Raw genomic sequence first — 15,888 nt, forward strand, 5'->3', positions numbered from 1 at the left:
TGTCAGTTACTGCACATTGAGTTAGTACCTGTTAACAGGTACTAAACTTAATGCACAGTAGCAACTGCTCATTAATGCATGTGTAGATGCACCCATTGTGTAGCAAACTCATACTATGCTTCAGCTGGGGTACATAGGTGCTATTGTAACAGATATTAAACAATAATAATCTAAATTAATAATGCTTGTTTAAATAAGGAAGGGAGCAAGCTTCCTGCAAATCATTTGAGTTACGTGAGATCTTTTTGAAGTTAGCATGCCAGTTGAATGGTGCATTAGTGTTAAAGGTGATTTAGTCAAGATGGAATTTGCACTTCATTTTACTATTTTGCATTTATAACATTTGTCTTGGGTTAATCTGCTGTTACACCTAAAATGAGCTGTTCTGAATCAATTTAAAGTTTCACAGACTTACAGTGCAACCAGTTTAAAGATGTTTAAGTCTTGTCATGAACATGAAGCATTCTTCACTTTCTTAAAACAGAGGTTGTAACATGAATAAAATACCACCCTCTGCTGTGTGATTTCCTGAGAGCAGCTCCAGATTGTGACATGCAAGTTGTTCCTTTAATCTTGCCTTCATGTGTGTATAAATTAGGTTATTGCAAAAATAAGAATAATATTGCTAAAGTTGATATGCACAGAGCAGGAAAAAATGATTGTTCTTCTGATCCACAAATTAGTACTCCTATATTAACAACAAGCTTGCAGGTCTGACTTCCAGTCTTGCCAGTTTCCATTTAAATTTAGTTACTGTATAGATATTATAGCCAAAGTCAAAATGAAACTTTTGTTCAGGAACTCATGAGGCCTTCATTTAGCTGCAGTTTGGGAAACCTGAAATGACTACAATTGGTCTTGTCTATTGAAGGCACCTGCCATGATGATGATAATAAAAATGATTATGGATATCATCCAGGCATTTGTAATACTTCCAGAACAATAATACTCGGATATCTTTGTTTGGCATAGTTTAAAAACAGAAACAAATGTCAAGCACAGGAAGCATGTAAAAATAACATTTCTTTTCTACTATAACTTCAAAGGACAGCATATTTGCAAGGAAGGTGTGCAGTGTATTATTTCAAGCAACAACATCAGGCATTTTTTGTTTTGCCGCATATCCAAGACTGTCAGTCAGTTCTGAGTTGTACCTTGTTCTTTGTGGAAAAAGAGGAATGTGTAAGACCTTAAGAAAAGCCAGAGCTACTGTAAAGGCTTCTAAGTACATTGCTCAATGAAGGCAGTAGGAAGTGCTCTCGTGAGACACACATTACTCTTACTCCTCACATGCTATTTCCTGGGCTGGAAATAGTGTAGCTATGACAGTGCAGCCTGGTGGGCATATCATTAGGCTACCTCTCTGCTTTAAACAGTTTCTAAAGTAAAAAGAGTCAAGGGAGTACTGGAATACATGGTTATTACACTTGCACAGGGTACATGTCAGTAATCCAACATGGAGTACATGTGCATTAGAAACCCTTCTGTGGCATTATATATATAGAGATGATCAATACCAAGTGACGAGTTGCTATTAATTATATCAGTAGCAGCCAAGATCTGGCCAGAGCAGGGGAGGTTCACCTACTTGTTATGTCCTTTGTTCACCTCGTTATGTCCTTTAGTGTCCTCTGAATAGGTCTTCAATTTGCTTCTGTTTTGTAGGGGCATTTATATGCAGTAAACACAGGATCCTAGAGTTGTTACATCCCTGTATGAATATACTCATATTTTCAGAGTATTCACTAATTTTGTGTTTTTCAGCTTCTGTTTATCTAGTTTAGATGTCTTGGGCCTCCCTTTCCCATGCAGACTGGCCTGGGTCTTAATGCAAACAAATATAAAGCTGCATCTAGGAACAAAGAAAATAGATTAAACTTACAAGAGGGTGACAGTTTGTAGGCATGGAGTGATAGAGAAAAGGAAATAGGGATCTCGGTACATAACTGATTGAATATGATTTTGCATTGTGATGCTGTAGCTAAAAGGTAAACTAATTATTAAGTACACCCAGATTGATTGGAGTTGCAGTCATGCAGACTCCACACTTTGTGCAAGATTGTTAGGAAATGTGCAAAGCTTTCAACTATCAGTTCCCTAAAAGTTTTGAAATCATGTCTCTAAATTAACCACCCAGCTTAAAAAAACAGAAGAGAACCTTGTCTTCTAAATAAGCTCACATTAAAAACTTTTGTCTTAAAAACAGCTAAGCAAATATAAAACTGAACCCAATATAAAATGCACCCCTTTTTAGCTTGCCTTCTGTGAACTGCATTTATAAAATACAGTTGTGTTACCTCTCTTTGACCAGAGCAGTTACCAAAAATCTGAAGTCCTGCAGGGTCTCCAAGAGGAGAAAATGATGATAGGTAGGGTATTTTCTTGACACAAATCTGTTTATTTGCAAACAATGTACCTATTTCTGTGAACACAGGACTCAGGCAACTGGGAGCAGTTTCTTTGTCCATATTCCAAACTTTTTGCAGATAGTATTTAGTCCCACAGAGCTTTCTTTTAGCTTTTACACCAAAATGTCCAAATTATGTTAAGTGCTTCTGTGGCTCTGGCTGGTAAATCCTTGTTACATATTATATATTCTTCTGTTGTCTTATTGCGTGTTTTTATAGACATATAAATTTACAAAGATTAACAATATCCACCCAAATTCTCCTGTGCCTTTGTTTTGGGTAGTGAGATGAGCCCATGTTTAGGGTGAAGCTAGTGTTTCAACTATCTGGTTTCATAAATGGCTTTTATATACTGTGGCAGCAGGAAGTCCTTGCATTACAGGCTCAATCATGCCCTGCCCATACCCTCCCCTCCTGTACCAGAAGCACCACCTATGTCTGCTGGTCTGCTCTAAACCTGGAAATACATCAATGAAGCCACTTCTGAAGACTGATCTCAAATCCCTGAGTACTGGGACCTGCTTCTGCCCAAGTGGACACATCTACATGAGACGTTTACTGTTCAGTTGACTAATTAGCTGTGCAGTAAACATCATGCATCTACACATGCAGCCTTATTAGGCTGGAGTAAACTAATTTACTTCGCCGCCGGAAAGTACTTGTAAATGAAAGTACTATCTGGCGGCGGAGTAAATTAATATGTATCCTATAAATACAAGTACTATCCTGCTGCAGACAAAAAACTTGGCAGCATCACTCATAAATGCTGCCCCAGCTGGCTGGGGCATGAGGGTGCTTCAATGCGGGGCTTCCCTGCTGGCTAACCCTGCACTGAAGCTACCTTGTGCACCAGCCAGCCCCTTCTCAGCATGTTGAGCTGAGAGGGGAGCAGCCCCAGGTTGGCATGCTGACCCCTGGGATCCCCTGCCAGCCAGGGCTGCTCTGAACCAGCTTATTGCTCCAGAGTTTATTGCACCCAGGTGCACATTCAAATAGAGTGCCTGGGAGCAATAAACTCCAGAGCAGTAAGTTCTGGAGTTTATTCATGCAACTTAATTGCATGTGTAGATGTGCTCAGTGTGGACAAGCCCAAAAGAGCTTCACTGATTTTTATATTTACCCAATATAAAGAGTTAACTGCTGCCCAACTGGCTTCAGTGATGTTTCAGTCAGTCACAGAAGCTTAGAAAATTAGGGGTGGAAGGGACTTCAGGAGGTCATCTAGTCTAACTCCCTGCTCAAAGCAGGAGTATTTCAACTACCTTGTCCCAGCCAAGGTGTTATGTATCCACATCTTAAAAAACTCCAAGGATGGAGATTCAAAAGCCCTTTGGGGTAACCAGTTCCAGTGCTTTTATACCCTCCTAGCGAGAGATTTTCCTGATACCTAACCTAAACTTTCCTTGCTGCAACTCGAGACCATTGCTCCTTGTTCTGTTACCTGCCACCACTGAGAATGGTCTAGCTCCATCCTCTTTGTAAAAACCCTTTAGGTAGTTGAAGGCTGTTATTAAATCCCCTCTCAGTCTTCTGTTATCCAGAATAAATAAGCTCAGTTCCCTCAGCCTCTCCTCATAAATCATGTGCCTCAGCCCTCTAACTATTTGTATTGCCTTCTATTGGACTTTTTCCAATTTGCCTACATCCTTTCTGTAATGGAGGCCTAAAACTGGACATAGTACTCCAGATGTCAAATAGAGAGGAAGAATCACTTCCTTCGATCTGCTGGCAATGCTCCTGCTAATGCAGCTCAGTATGTTGTTGGCCTTCTTTGCAACAAGGGCAGTGTTGCCTCATATTTACCTTATTTTCCACTGCAAACCCCGGATCCTATTATTCAGAGCTGCTGCTTAGCCATTCAGTCTTCAGCCAATACTGGTGTATGGTATTGTTCCATCCTAAGTGCAGGACTTTGTACTTGTCCATATTGAACTTAAGGAGATTTTTTCTGGTCCAATCCTCCAATTTGTCGAGGGCACTCTGAATCTTAGCCCTACCCTCCAGCATATCTACTATTCCACCCAGCTTGGTGTCATCTGCAAACTCCCTGAGTGTTCACTCCATGCCATCTTCCAGATAGTTGATGAAGATATTGAACAAAACTGGCCCCAGAGCTAATCCCTAGGGCACTCCACTTGATACCAGCTGCCAACTAGGCACTGAGCCATTGATTACTACCTTTTAAGCCCAATGATCCAAGCAGTTTTCTTTTGACCTTATAGTCCATTCATCTAACCCATACTTTCTTAGCTTGCTGGTGAGTATGTTAAGGGAGATCATATCCAGAACTTTGCTAAAGTCAAGGTATATCATGTCCACAGCTCTTCCCACATATACAGAGCTAGTCATCTCATCATAGAAGGCAGTCAGGACGGTGAGATATGACTTGCCCCGGGTGAATCCATGCTGACTGTTCCTGATCGTGGCAGGGATACAGGTTGTAGCCATGTTGGTCTACAGGCAAAAGGAATCAGAACTCTTGGTAGAGGTGATATCTATTTTATGGCAGGGCACTTGGGATGCCTGCCACTTTAAGAGGTTAAGCACCTGTGAAGCCCCCGGCAGGTAGGGGTTAGTGCTAATTGCAGAGTTAGCTGACCCAGGGAGCTGCCAGGTGAGGCTAGGCCTGATGAAGGGAGAACACTGCTTAGCAGGAAGGTTGCAGCTCATGATTGCCAGCAAGGAGAATAACATCTGAAGTAGTCTGGAGGTTTTGGGTGGAAACTAAGGAAATGGAGGAGGTTCCTGGGGAACCCAGAGAGGTTGGATGAAGCCAGGGAGAGGGGGGCTGAGTGTATAGAGGGCTAAGAAGAGGCCAAGTGGCCAGAGAGAAGGGATGAGTGTTTGGAAGATGTACTGAAGGGTCTGGGTGAACCCAGTGAGTGGGGCAGAGTGTGGGTGCCTATTGAGGGGTCCAGATAAACCTAGAGAAAGAAGGGGCTGTGTTAGTGAAGACAGCCCTTATGGAGGGCTCCGTGCAAGCCCAGAGAGAGTGGGTAATCTATGGATGGGCCCAAGAGGGTGGACCCATGGAGAAGAGAAGTCTGACAGCTGGAGGACTGACCCAGGGAATCTCAACTGGCCTGTGTGGGGCCAGGGCCCAGGAGAGGCCAAAGGGTGAAATAGACCACAACAGAGACTGCCAGAGCCGGGAGACCCTGGAGTTGTTAACTGGCTCAAGGCAGGGCCTGGGGCTAGGAGAGGCCAAAGGTCTTTGTGGGGCCACAGCCAACAGGAAGGGACTGTGGGATGTGCAGCCCAGTATGATGATGACTGATGCTGGGCCACCCAAGGATGAGGGATCAAGGGAAGGGGTCCAAGAGGGAGTTGGGGGCCAGAGATGGGGCCCGGATGTGAGATGGATCTGGAACCAGGAGAGCCCAGAGGTTGAAGGATGTCCAGGGGGAGCCCAGAGAGAGATGAGCAAGTTTAGGAAGGCTTGAAGACCAGTCCTGGGTAAGATCTAAAACTATACCCTACTGGAACTGGTTAGCATGGTGGGGCTGCCCGTGATGGGACAGCCTCCATGAAATGCCAGACATGGGCCACTTCAGGGAAAGGAGAGGATGGGGCTCCAGAACACCTCAGCTCCCACTGCCTTGTGGGTTACACTGTAGAGGGGGAAGGCTCGGGGAGCACACTGACAGAAAAACACCTGGCAAAGGAGACCAGGACCATGTGGGCCCAGAGACCCAGAGAGGGGTCAGGGAAGAGTGGGACTATGTGGGTCTAGTGGCTCAGTGAGGGGTCCAGGAAATAGAGCACAGCTCAGCGAGGGGGCTGGGAAATAGAGTGCAGGACCGAATGGGTTTGTGGACCTGGAGAGCAGCTGAGAAAGCAGAGGACCAAAAGGGGTCCAGGACAAGAGACCTTACGGGCAATGATTACTTTACATTTTAGAAGGAAAAACTCTAGCATGAGTAATACCTAAAAAAAGGGAGAACACTTCCCACCAAGGGAAAATTAGGAGAGAAACAATATATTGGATTAATGAATTTCCATATCTGAAATGATTGCCATAGTCTCCTGTTCTTAATTAGGAAAATAAATCTTTCATCTCTGGCAAACATGCACCTCTTGGGGGGGGGGAGCAGAAGGAAATTGTATACCTAGTGTTTGTCCACCCAAGAATTCAAGAAGTGGCCTATGTGAATAGCTGGAAAATAACTACTTAAGTCTGCCTCCAGAGCATGGTTGGGTCTATCATTTTCCCTGGCTGTAAGGAAATGCTGGCGCCTCCCAGCTGGTGAGCTGCATGGAGTCTGCGTTCTTGGATTTAAAATGCAGGAAAGAACAGTTTATTTTCTGATATTTTCTTTTGTTTCCTTATTCTCATATCTCTGTTTGTATCTCGGCATATGTTTACTGATTTCTTTTTCTTGTTTTTGTTTTCATAATACATCTGGTGGCTAGGTAACTGGTTTTTGTGGCAAGACTCAAAGGATATTTATTGACAGAACTGAGTCATCACAGAGGAGGGTGACTAGTGGTATCACTCAGGGTTCAGTACTCAGACCAGTGCTCTTCAACATGTTCATCAATGATTAGGATTCGGGTATTAAAAGTGAGCTAGCAAAGTCTGCTGACAACACCAAACTATGGAGGAGCATGGTCACACTCGAAGACAGGCTGGCAATACAGGCTAACCTGGACAGGCTTGTGAGGTGGGCGGACCACAACCTGATGTTTAATACAGAGAAATGTAAAGTACTCCATCTGGCAAGCTTCAGAAAATGTTTTGACTCCCATCTTGCTGGGGTCATCTGATCCCAGCAGTCTTTTCTGCCCAAGTGCAGCGGGGCCGGACCTGATGATTTGTAAGGTTCCTTCCAGCTCCTTACAACTATGAAACTATCTTTTTGTTACCTTTTTAACAAACCACACTTATTGTCAGTGATACTTATGATTCCAGAATATTTGACCATATAGGTTTGCCCATTCTGTGGGAAGAGGGATCTAGCTTTTCTGAGTGCATGACTGGACAAAGCTCTAATCTTTCTAATGGGACAAAATCCACTTGGCTATGGGCTGGTGAGGACTGAGTAAGACAGGTAGGGCTGAGGCACCAAATTGGCCTCCGACATATCTTGGATGGTTCTAAGTGGTCAAGCAGCTGACAGCAGAGAGGGGTTTGAAAAGCACCCCAAAAGCATGGAAGCAGTATGGCAGTATGTCTAAGGCACAGCCAGGCTGCAACAGGGGCCAGAAAGTGTCACAGAGGGCATAACACACAGATCTCCCACTTCCTGGGTGAGTGCTCTGACTTGTAGGCTGTTACATAAAAGATGTCTCCTTCCATTTCTTATGCTTCTTAATGAAAACAGATATGGGTGTTGTTTTTTGTGCTGCTGCTTAACTCTGTCCATGTATTAAGTGCATTTAAGAGCACACCTACTGAACAAGGCCTTTTAGGAGACTTAGATGCAGGGATGCCTTGCATGGGAATGACAAATAGTAGGCCTGTGCAAATAGGGAACTATTTGATTTGGATTCAGCTGAATTGGATCCAGAGATTCGATTTGGAGATCCGAATTGTTTTTTCTATTTGATTCGGCCGAATAGCTTTGGAAGATTTGGAACCGATTTGGAGGTTCGGCCATATAGTGGGGAATCAATTAAATATCTATAACTTTCTTGTCTTTTGACTGATTTGGATGAAACTTACTGAGATGGTAGCCTCTTCTGAGAGCATGATATGTGCCAAGTTTCAAGGTAATAGGTGCAGGCCTTACCAGCCCATATTAAATCAATATCTAATTGATTCCCCAGTATACCCTATGGCTGAATCTCTGAATCGCCGAATCTTTTCTGAATCGAGTTGGAAGCTCCAAATTGATTCAGAAAGCCCAAAGCTTCCAGAGCTTCAATTTGGATGTGTAGATTCAGCCTCCGAATCAACCGAATCATCTCCGAATCTGAAACGTGATTTGAAGCTTTGCACAGCTCTACCAAATAGGCTGATGCAGAAACAACTGCTCTGCCAAAATGGCAGTGCATCTGGGCTAACATAGCAGCAGAACTCTAAGCACCTTTGGATATTGAAGCACCTTGGAGATTATGTGGGGCTACGGGGATTGCACTCATGGACTGAGGTGCCTAAATTCTTCCTGACTCCCACTTAGTGCTGCTATATATTCTTGTGAGCCTGGGATGAAAGGCCAGATTCTGTTCCCCCTAATAGGTGTCTAAGTGGATTACGGCACCTAAGTGTTATTTTATTTTATATTGTTCAAAGTCTGAAAACCTGTTAATGCATCTACTTTGGGTAACACACCATCACTTGGACCTTAAGATCGAGTCACAAAAAAGCAGTTTCATAGATTTCATAGATTTCATAGACATTAGGGCTGGAAGGGACCTCGGAAGATCATCGAGTCCAGCCCCCCGCCCAAAGGGCAGGACGTCAGCTGGGGTCATAGGATCCCAGCAAGATAAGCATCCAGTTTCATCTTGAAGGTGTTCAATGAAGGCGCTTGAACAACCTCCGGCGGCAGGCTGTTCCAGACCTTGGGGGCTCGGACAGTAAAGAAATTCTTCCTTATGTCCAGCCTGAAATGATCTTGTAGTAGTTTGTGACCATTCGACCTAGTCGTCATCCCTTGGGGGGCTCTGGTGAACAAACGTTCCCCTAGATACTGGTGGTCACCTCTGATAAATTTGTAGGTGGCCATCAGATCACCCCTGAGCCTGCGCTTTTCCAGGCTAAAGAGCCCCAGGGCTCTCAGCCTGTCATCGTAGGGTCTGCTTCCCTGACCTCTGATCATGTGCGTGGCTCTTCTCTGGACTCTCTCAAGCTTCTCCACATCCTTTTTGAATTGTGGAGCCCAAAACTGGACGCGGTACTCCAGCTGCGGCCTCACTAAGGCCGAGTACAGGGGGAGAATGACATCCCGGGATTTGCTTGAGAAGCATCTATGTATGCAAGCCAGCGTTTTGGTCGCTTTACTAGCCGCAGCATCGCATTGCAGGCTCATGTTCATCTTGTGGTCAATGATGACCCCCAAGTCTCTTTCTTCCATAGTGCTAACCAACATAGCACTGCCAAGCCTATAAGGATGCTGCGGGTTTTTTTTCCCAAGGTGGAGAACCTTGCATTTATTGGCGTTGAACACCATCAGATTCTCATCCGCCCACTTGCTGAGCCTGTCCAGGTCAGCCTGGATCACCCGCCTGTCTTCTGGTGTGGATGCTTTGCCCCAAAGTTTGGTGTCATCGGTGAACTTGGCCAGTCTGCTTCTGACTCCAGTGTCCACATCATTAATGAAGATGTTGAACAGTATGGGTCCAAGGACAGAGCCCTGGGGGACCCCACTGGTCACAGGACACCACGATGAGTGACTTCCATCAATTACTACCCTCTGGGTCCGACCCCGGAGCCAATTTTCCAGCCAGTGGATCGTGGGGGACCCAAGGCGACAATTGGCCAGTTTCTCCAAGAGACGATCATGGGACACCAGATCGAAGGCTTTTTTGAAGTCAAGATATATGACATCAATCTCATCTCCCTTGTCCAGGTGATAGGTCACCTGGTCGTAGAAGGAAATGAGATTGGTCAAGCAAGACCTACCCGCAACAAACCCGTGCTGGTTATCCCTTAAGATGTTGGCATCGACCAGTCCATTAAGGATGGCCTCCTTAATAAACTTTTCTAAGATCTTCCCCGGGATAGAAGTCAGGCTGATGGGCCTATAGTTAGCCGGATCCACTTTCCTCCCTTTCTTGAAGATAGGCACCACGTTGGCCTTCTTCCAGTCTTCGGGCACTACACCAGAGCGCCAAGAGTTTTCAAAGATCCGTGCTAGAGGCTGGGCTATGATGCTCGCCAGCTCCTTGAGTACCCTGGGGTGAAGATTGTCAGGGCCGGCTGACTTGAAGGTATCCAGCTTCTCAAGATGTTCCTTCACAAAGTCAGCATTAATGGAGGGCAGGGGATCACCCTCACCCGGACTTCCCGGCCCTGTAGCAGGCACAGGCGTCCCATGGGGCTGATGAAAGACCGACGCAAAGTACCTATTTAATAGGTTGGCTTTTTCCTGGGCGTCAGTTGTCAGTTGCCCCATCTGGTTCAGCAGGGGTCCAACGTTGCCCCTGCTTTTCCTCCGGCTCCCCACATATCTGAAAAAGGACTTTTTATTGTCCTTGATGCTCAAAGCTAGCTGGAGTTCAGTTGCAGCCTTGGCTTTCCTGGTCTGCTCCCTACAGGACCGGACCAGTGCAGAATAATCCTCCGTGGAGGTGACTCCCATCCTCCATCCTTTGTAGGCCTTTCTTTTTAGCCTCAGGAGGTCTGCTAGGTCCCTGGAGAGCCAGGGGGGCTGCTGTGCCCTCTTGCTGCCTTTCCTCCGAGATGGAATAGACTTAGTTTGTGCATTGAGGATCGCTCCCTTGAGGAGCAACCACTCTTCTTGAACTCCCCTCTCCCTGCGGTCACAGTCCCTTAGCGCCTCACTGACAAGCCTCCTGAGCTTGTCAAAGTCGGCTTTCCTGAAGTCAAGGACTTGCGTGTTGCTGACTGACTTGCCAGCTTTTCGGCGGATGGTGAAGGTGATCAGCTCGTGGTCGCTGTCACCCAGCTTCCCATCGATCACTAGGTCGCTGACTAGGTCCTCCCCAGTAGCCAGCACCAGGTCGAGCAGCGCTTTGCTTCTCGTTGGCCCATAGACTTCTTGAGTCAGGTAGAGGTCATCCATGCATGAGAGGAAGCTCTGCGACCGCTCAGATTTTGCTGAGCGATCCTCCCACGAGGATCCCGCTGAGCGATCCTCCCGCTGAGCGATCCTCCCACGAGATGTCTGGGTAATTGAAGTCACCCATGACAACCATGGTCCTGGAGCAAGCTGCCTCAGCTTTGGAGGAGGACCTACCTCCTTTTGTCTTTAACTGTTTTTCAGGGACTCAAGCAGGGTGGAATAGAAAGGCACTTAAATGCCGAAGTCCACTTTACATGCCTAAGTGGTGGAATACAATCTGGACCTAGGTGATCAACTCCCTGTCTGATCAGAGCAACTATAACTGTTTTCCTCTTAATGCTAGTGACACTTGTTTGACTACATCATGTAAATCTGATAGTTTAAGATACGTTTCTATGTTCAGAAGCAAGGTCTTCCGTATCTTGCTTTATGGTGCACCTCCCAAATCTCTGAATGTAATAATTGGGCTGGAAGCCTGATGCCACATTAGCCATACTCTGTATTAAAAGGAAGGGTGAGCAAAAAATGTGTCACTTGAAGAGCTCAGGATTTATCATTTGAGGAGCTGAACATACCTTTATTAAAATAAGCCTGAGATAATCACTTAACAGTAACCTCTCTTGGTACTTCCCTAGCTTCACCATGCAAGGCTGTACTTTCTGTGCAGGCTCTTCTGAAACTTCATTTGCCTTGAATATTTTTAAAATTAGAACGGAACTTCTTGGACACTACAATTTTTTACCCAGTAAAGGGGAACAGTCTCTCAGTCATGGACAAAAGTCATATCACCTCCACACACTTTCTTGCCACCTGCCTCTTGTGCTCTGTTTTTCCCCCCAGGCTAGCTTGTTCTACTCTTATTTGCCCTCGTGTATACTGAAATAGCTCTGACCTTCTAGACCACAGTCACAAGGAACAGCTTCTCATAGCAGAACAGTTGGGAATGATACTTCTCATTTTGACTTTCCTTCTGAATAATACATTCGGTGTACATGAGTTTAAGTATGCCTCTAAATCTGTAAACAGGTCTTGCATTTCTTCCTCTTGGAAGAAGGCCTTTTGTCCTGGCATCCTACAGACATTGACACCCATTATCCCACTTTAAGACCTGTGAAGTATACCAGACAAAATGTGTTGACACTTTTTCCCAGGACATAGAGACATTGCTTTGTGGCCATATGCAATTCATTCACTTAACTGTGGTTCATTCCAGGGATGAGAGGCAGGCTGGTCAGGCTTTGTGTTCTCCCTGGCCACCTATTGACAGACAAGCCCTGCATTTGTAAAGGGCTGTGCTACTCTTGTTTTGTTCCAGATTATAACCCAGGACACTCAGGACCTCCTCAAATTAGATGCCTATTTACAGCCTAAGATACAGTGTACAAAACCTTATAAAACTGAGCCTCACTTCAGTGAAATGAAATCATTTTCTGCTCTGGCCCCTTTCAATTCTGCCATGTACAATTAAAAGATCATACATCTTAATTTATGCATCTGTTCCTTCCCATTGTCTGTCATGAATCCACCTCCATCAAACACTTGTGCTTTGAAAGCAGTGGGGTAGATCTTTGCAACATGATACCTTCTTTCCCTGCTCACAGGTAATAGCTAATGCAGCGTAATAAGTTTTATCCTTAGACAGGTTAAAGATATAAAATTACTGCTTGCACTCTTTTCCCAATGTCATCATCACTGCCCTTGTTGGGTGTTATTGATGTATTGTAGTCTAAGAGACTGCAGTGCCAGCAAAAAGTTGTAGCCAGGAGATCCCAACATCATTCTTGTTTTAAGAATGACCACATGCTCAGTTTATTGGCTAGGTTTATTGTCTATATAAGGTATTGCCCTACCATACTTATAATGTGACAGCCAAGATGTTAACACATGTGTGAATTTCCAATTCTCCTTTTATGCAGTGGGCGAAACAAATTGCACATTATGTTCCACCAGTATTTTGCGTATCTTAACCATCCTGTACCATGGGCTTGTTCCACTTCCTGACCTGGGTGTTCCCATTCCAGCCTTACCATCCTAGTACTGAACTATTCTACACCTTATACAAGCATTTTCCCCTCCCATCTCCTGTCAGGGGTATACATTTGGCTTACATGCCAAGTTTTGCATATGAAAGGAGTTAATGCTTTGGTCAGGGATCAGGCCTATTCTGGCCAATGCTTTAGCAAAGCCTTTTTGGGAGCAGTATATATGTATCAATCAATGTCCCAGCAAGGCCTGCACTTAGAACTAAGTTTCTATTCCTGGCTCTGGGGAAATAAAATATAAGCCCTTTTATTTGAAGAAAAGTGGAAAAAATAATCAACCGAACCAGAGTAGACCTACATACTTTTATAGGCAAGAAAATGTGTGACCCAAATCAACGCATTAGGGCACTCATATCAAGACAGTCAGGAGGCCACATTCCTTGCAGGGCATATTCTACTTTCCTATTCCCTAACTTGAATATTGTAACAATTGTATTATTTTTTTTTCATTTGAAACAAACTCAAATTCCAAGAAAGCAGCAACCTCCTCAGACGAATAATAGTTAAGCAACAAAATAACTTGTGTAAATGATACAGGTTGGAGCTGGCTTTCCTCTCTCCCCTATAAAGGAAGCAGAGTGTTCCATTCCTATAAATTTTCCAGCCCTTGGGCTTACAGCTGCCTTCATAGGCAGTGAAACCATTAACAGCGTTTACATTTAAAGATCATCATTAGCATCTGTGTTTTCACCCACTGAAATAAATGGGGAAGTTAACATCTCTAAGCTACTACTTCTGGCTTGTTGTATAAACAATTACACTGGATTCATATAGAAGTCTTTCTTCGCAGTCATCAAAGCTAGAGACTTTATTGAAAAATGGAACATTGAGACTTTTCATATGAAAGGCCTGTCTTCATTTACTGCCCCTGGTTTGTCCTTCTTTGGCCCCCTCTGGCATGTGGCACTTCCAGAGTCATGCACCTGCAGCTCTGCAATGGGGTGGCAGGTCCTGACTTGGAACCTGTAATATATGAGGCAGGGGGGAGTCAATCAGATGCTCTCTGATCCTTGAATGTGAGGCTGAGGGCACATGATGCATAGCTTTGGGCTTACCTGCACGGGAAGGCAACTTAGCACACTGATTTAAAATGCTGGGTCATGCTCATGCCATAAATGCAATGGCTTGTAGGGGTTCAAGAGTGAACAAGGTACCACAAGGTTGCTTTATCCACTTTTACTGCAGGGTAAGTGTATACACATGAGCAATTACTGCAGAGCAGCTGACATGCTGTAAGTTTGTACCCTCGCTTGCTTTGTTCACTTGCCCTAAGATAAAATAATCAATAGCCCTATATTTTTTAACCATTCGTTTTTCATTTGGCTTAAAAAACTCCAAAGAGAAACAAAAATACCCACATGAGCAAAGCTGATGACTCTTTTCTTTGCTCACTCTGAGTGAAATGTGAACCACTATCAACATTAATGCAGAAAAGAAATTAGATGCTTTCAGTTCTGATCATCTGCCACAAAATGATTTTATAAAACTGCATGATTTCTTTAACCTGCCAGTGTCCCCTTAAGTTCATTAGAACAAAAGACAGCAAGCACTTGTTCATTGTCCAGCAGGCATCTAAACATGCTGTAAGTGGAGTTCCATCTGGTCACAACATCATGAATCAGCTGGGTAAGAGCCAAGCTTCATTTGCTTTATATACTGTGCAGCTTTGAAATTGCAAAATAAGAATATTTGAAATGGCTGACCAAACTTCTGGCCAACCACGACCAAATTTGCCACTGAGGGTTATACAGTACAAACAAGATCTTAATTCAGATCTGCAGTGAGCACAGGCGTGCGTGAGTTTGTGGGGAGAAATGAAATACTTTCAGTTCTGATCATCTACAACGGTGATTCTCAATATTTCTCAATTCAAAGTACCTCTCGCTGGATTTGAGAAATGCCCCTCCATAACTTTTGTGAATTTAATGGCACCTGATTTCAAAACATAATTTATATTATATTACACTGCTTACCTCCTTATACAGGGAGGGGCTGGGGATAGTGGTGGGGGATGGTCCAGGCAGGATAAGCCTCAACCTGGCATATTAATTTATCTCCTTATTTCCTCATACTTCACTTATCCCCTCACACTTCTTGGCACCCTTCAAAAGATCTGGAGGCACTCTGGGGTACCTTGGCACCCTGGCTGAGAATTACTGATCTACTACAAAATTATTTCATAAAATTGCATTTCTTTATCATGCAGTTGCCCCTTTAGATCATTAGAACAAAAGACAGCAAGCACTTGTCCAGAAGGCATTTAAACATGCTCTTTTTTTGGTAATATATTTTATTGGACCAACTCTATGCTATTTCCTGGACCACTGCGGCTACAACACTGCTCCAGCTCTACTACGGACCATGCAGGACAATCTTTTTTGGGCATAAAGGACTATGAGGATGCCAGGATTTTCCATTTATGCTAGGTGATAGCATCTTAAGCTTATTTTACACAGGAGCAAATGATAGGGAGAGGGGGCCAGCACGAAGCTGATGCATCACTTCAGTTCTTCTAAACTTGACAGCATAATATGAGAACTTTATCACATAGGCTTCGTTCACCATCCTGAGCTGCTGATTGTCTAGCTGTGCTTGGATATTTATATCTCTGCTTCATGGAAGCAGCAAACAGCAGCATTAATTGCTTTGGTTTCCAGAGCCACAGAAGCTGCTACTCATCCCGCCACCAAATTTCTGGGCTGTTAGCAGCCTTGTAGGCTGTATGACACAGCTCTGCGTTCAACACCC

Source organism: Alligator mississippiensis, chromosome 1 (assembly GCF_030867095.1).
Source record: "Alligator mississippiensis isolate rAllMis1 chromosome 1, rAllMis1, whole genome shotgun sequence".
NCBI lineage: Eukaryota > Metazoa > Chordata > Crocodylia > Alligatoridae > Alligator > Alligator mississippiensis.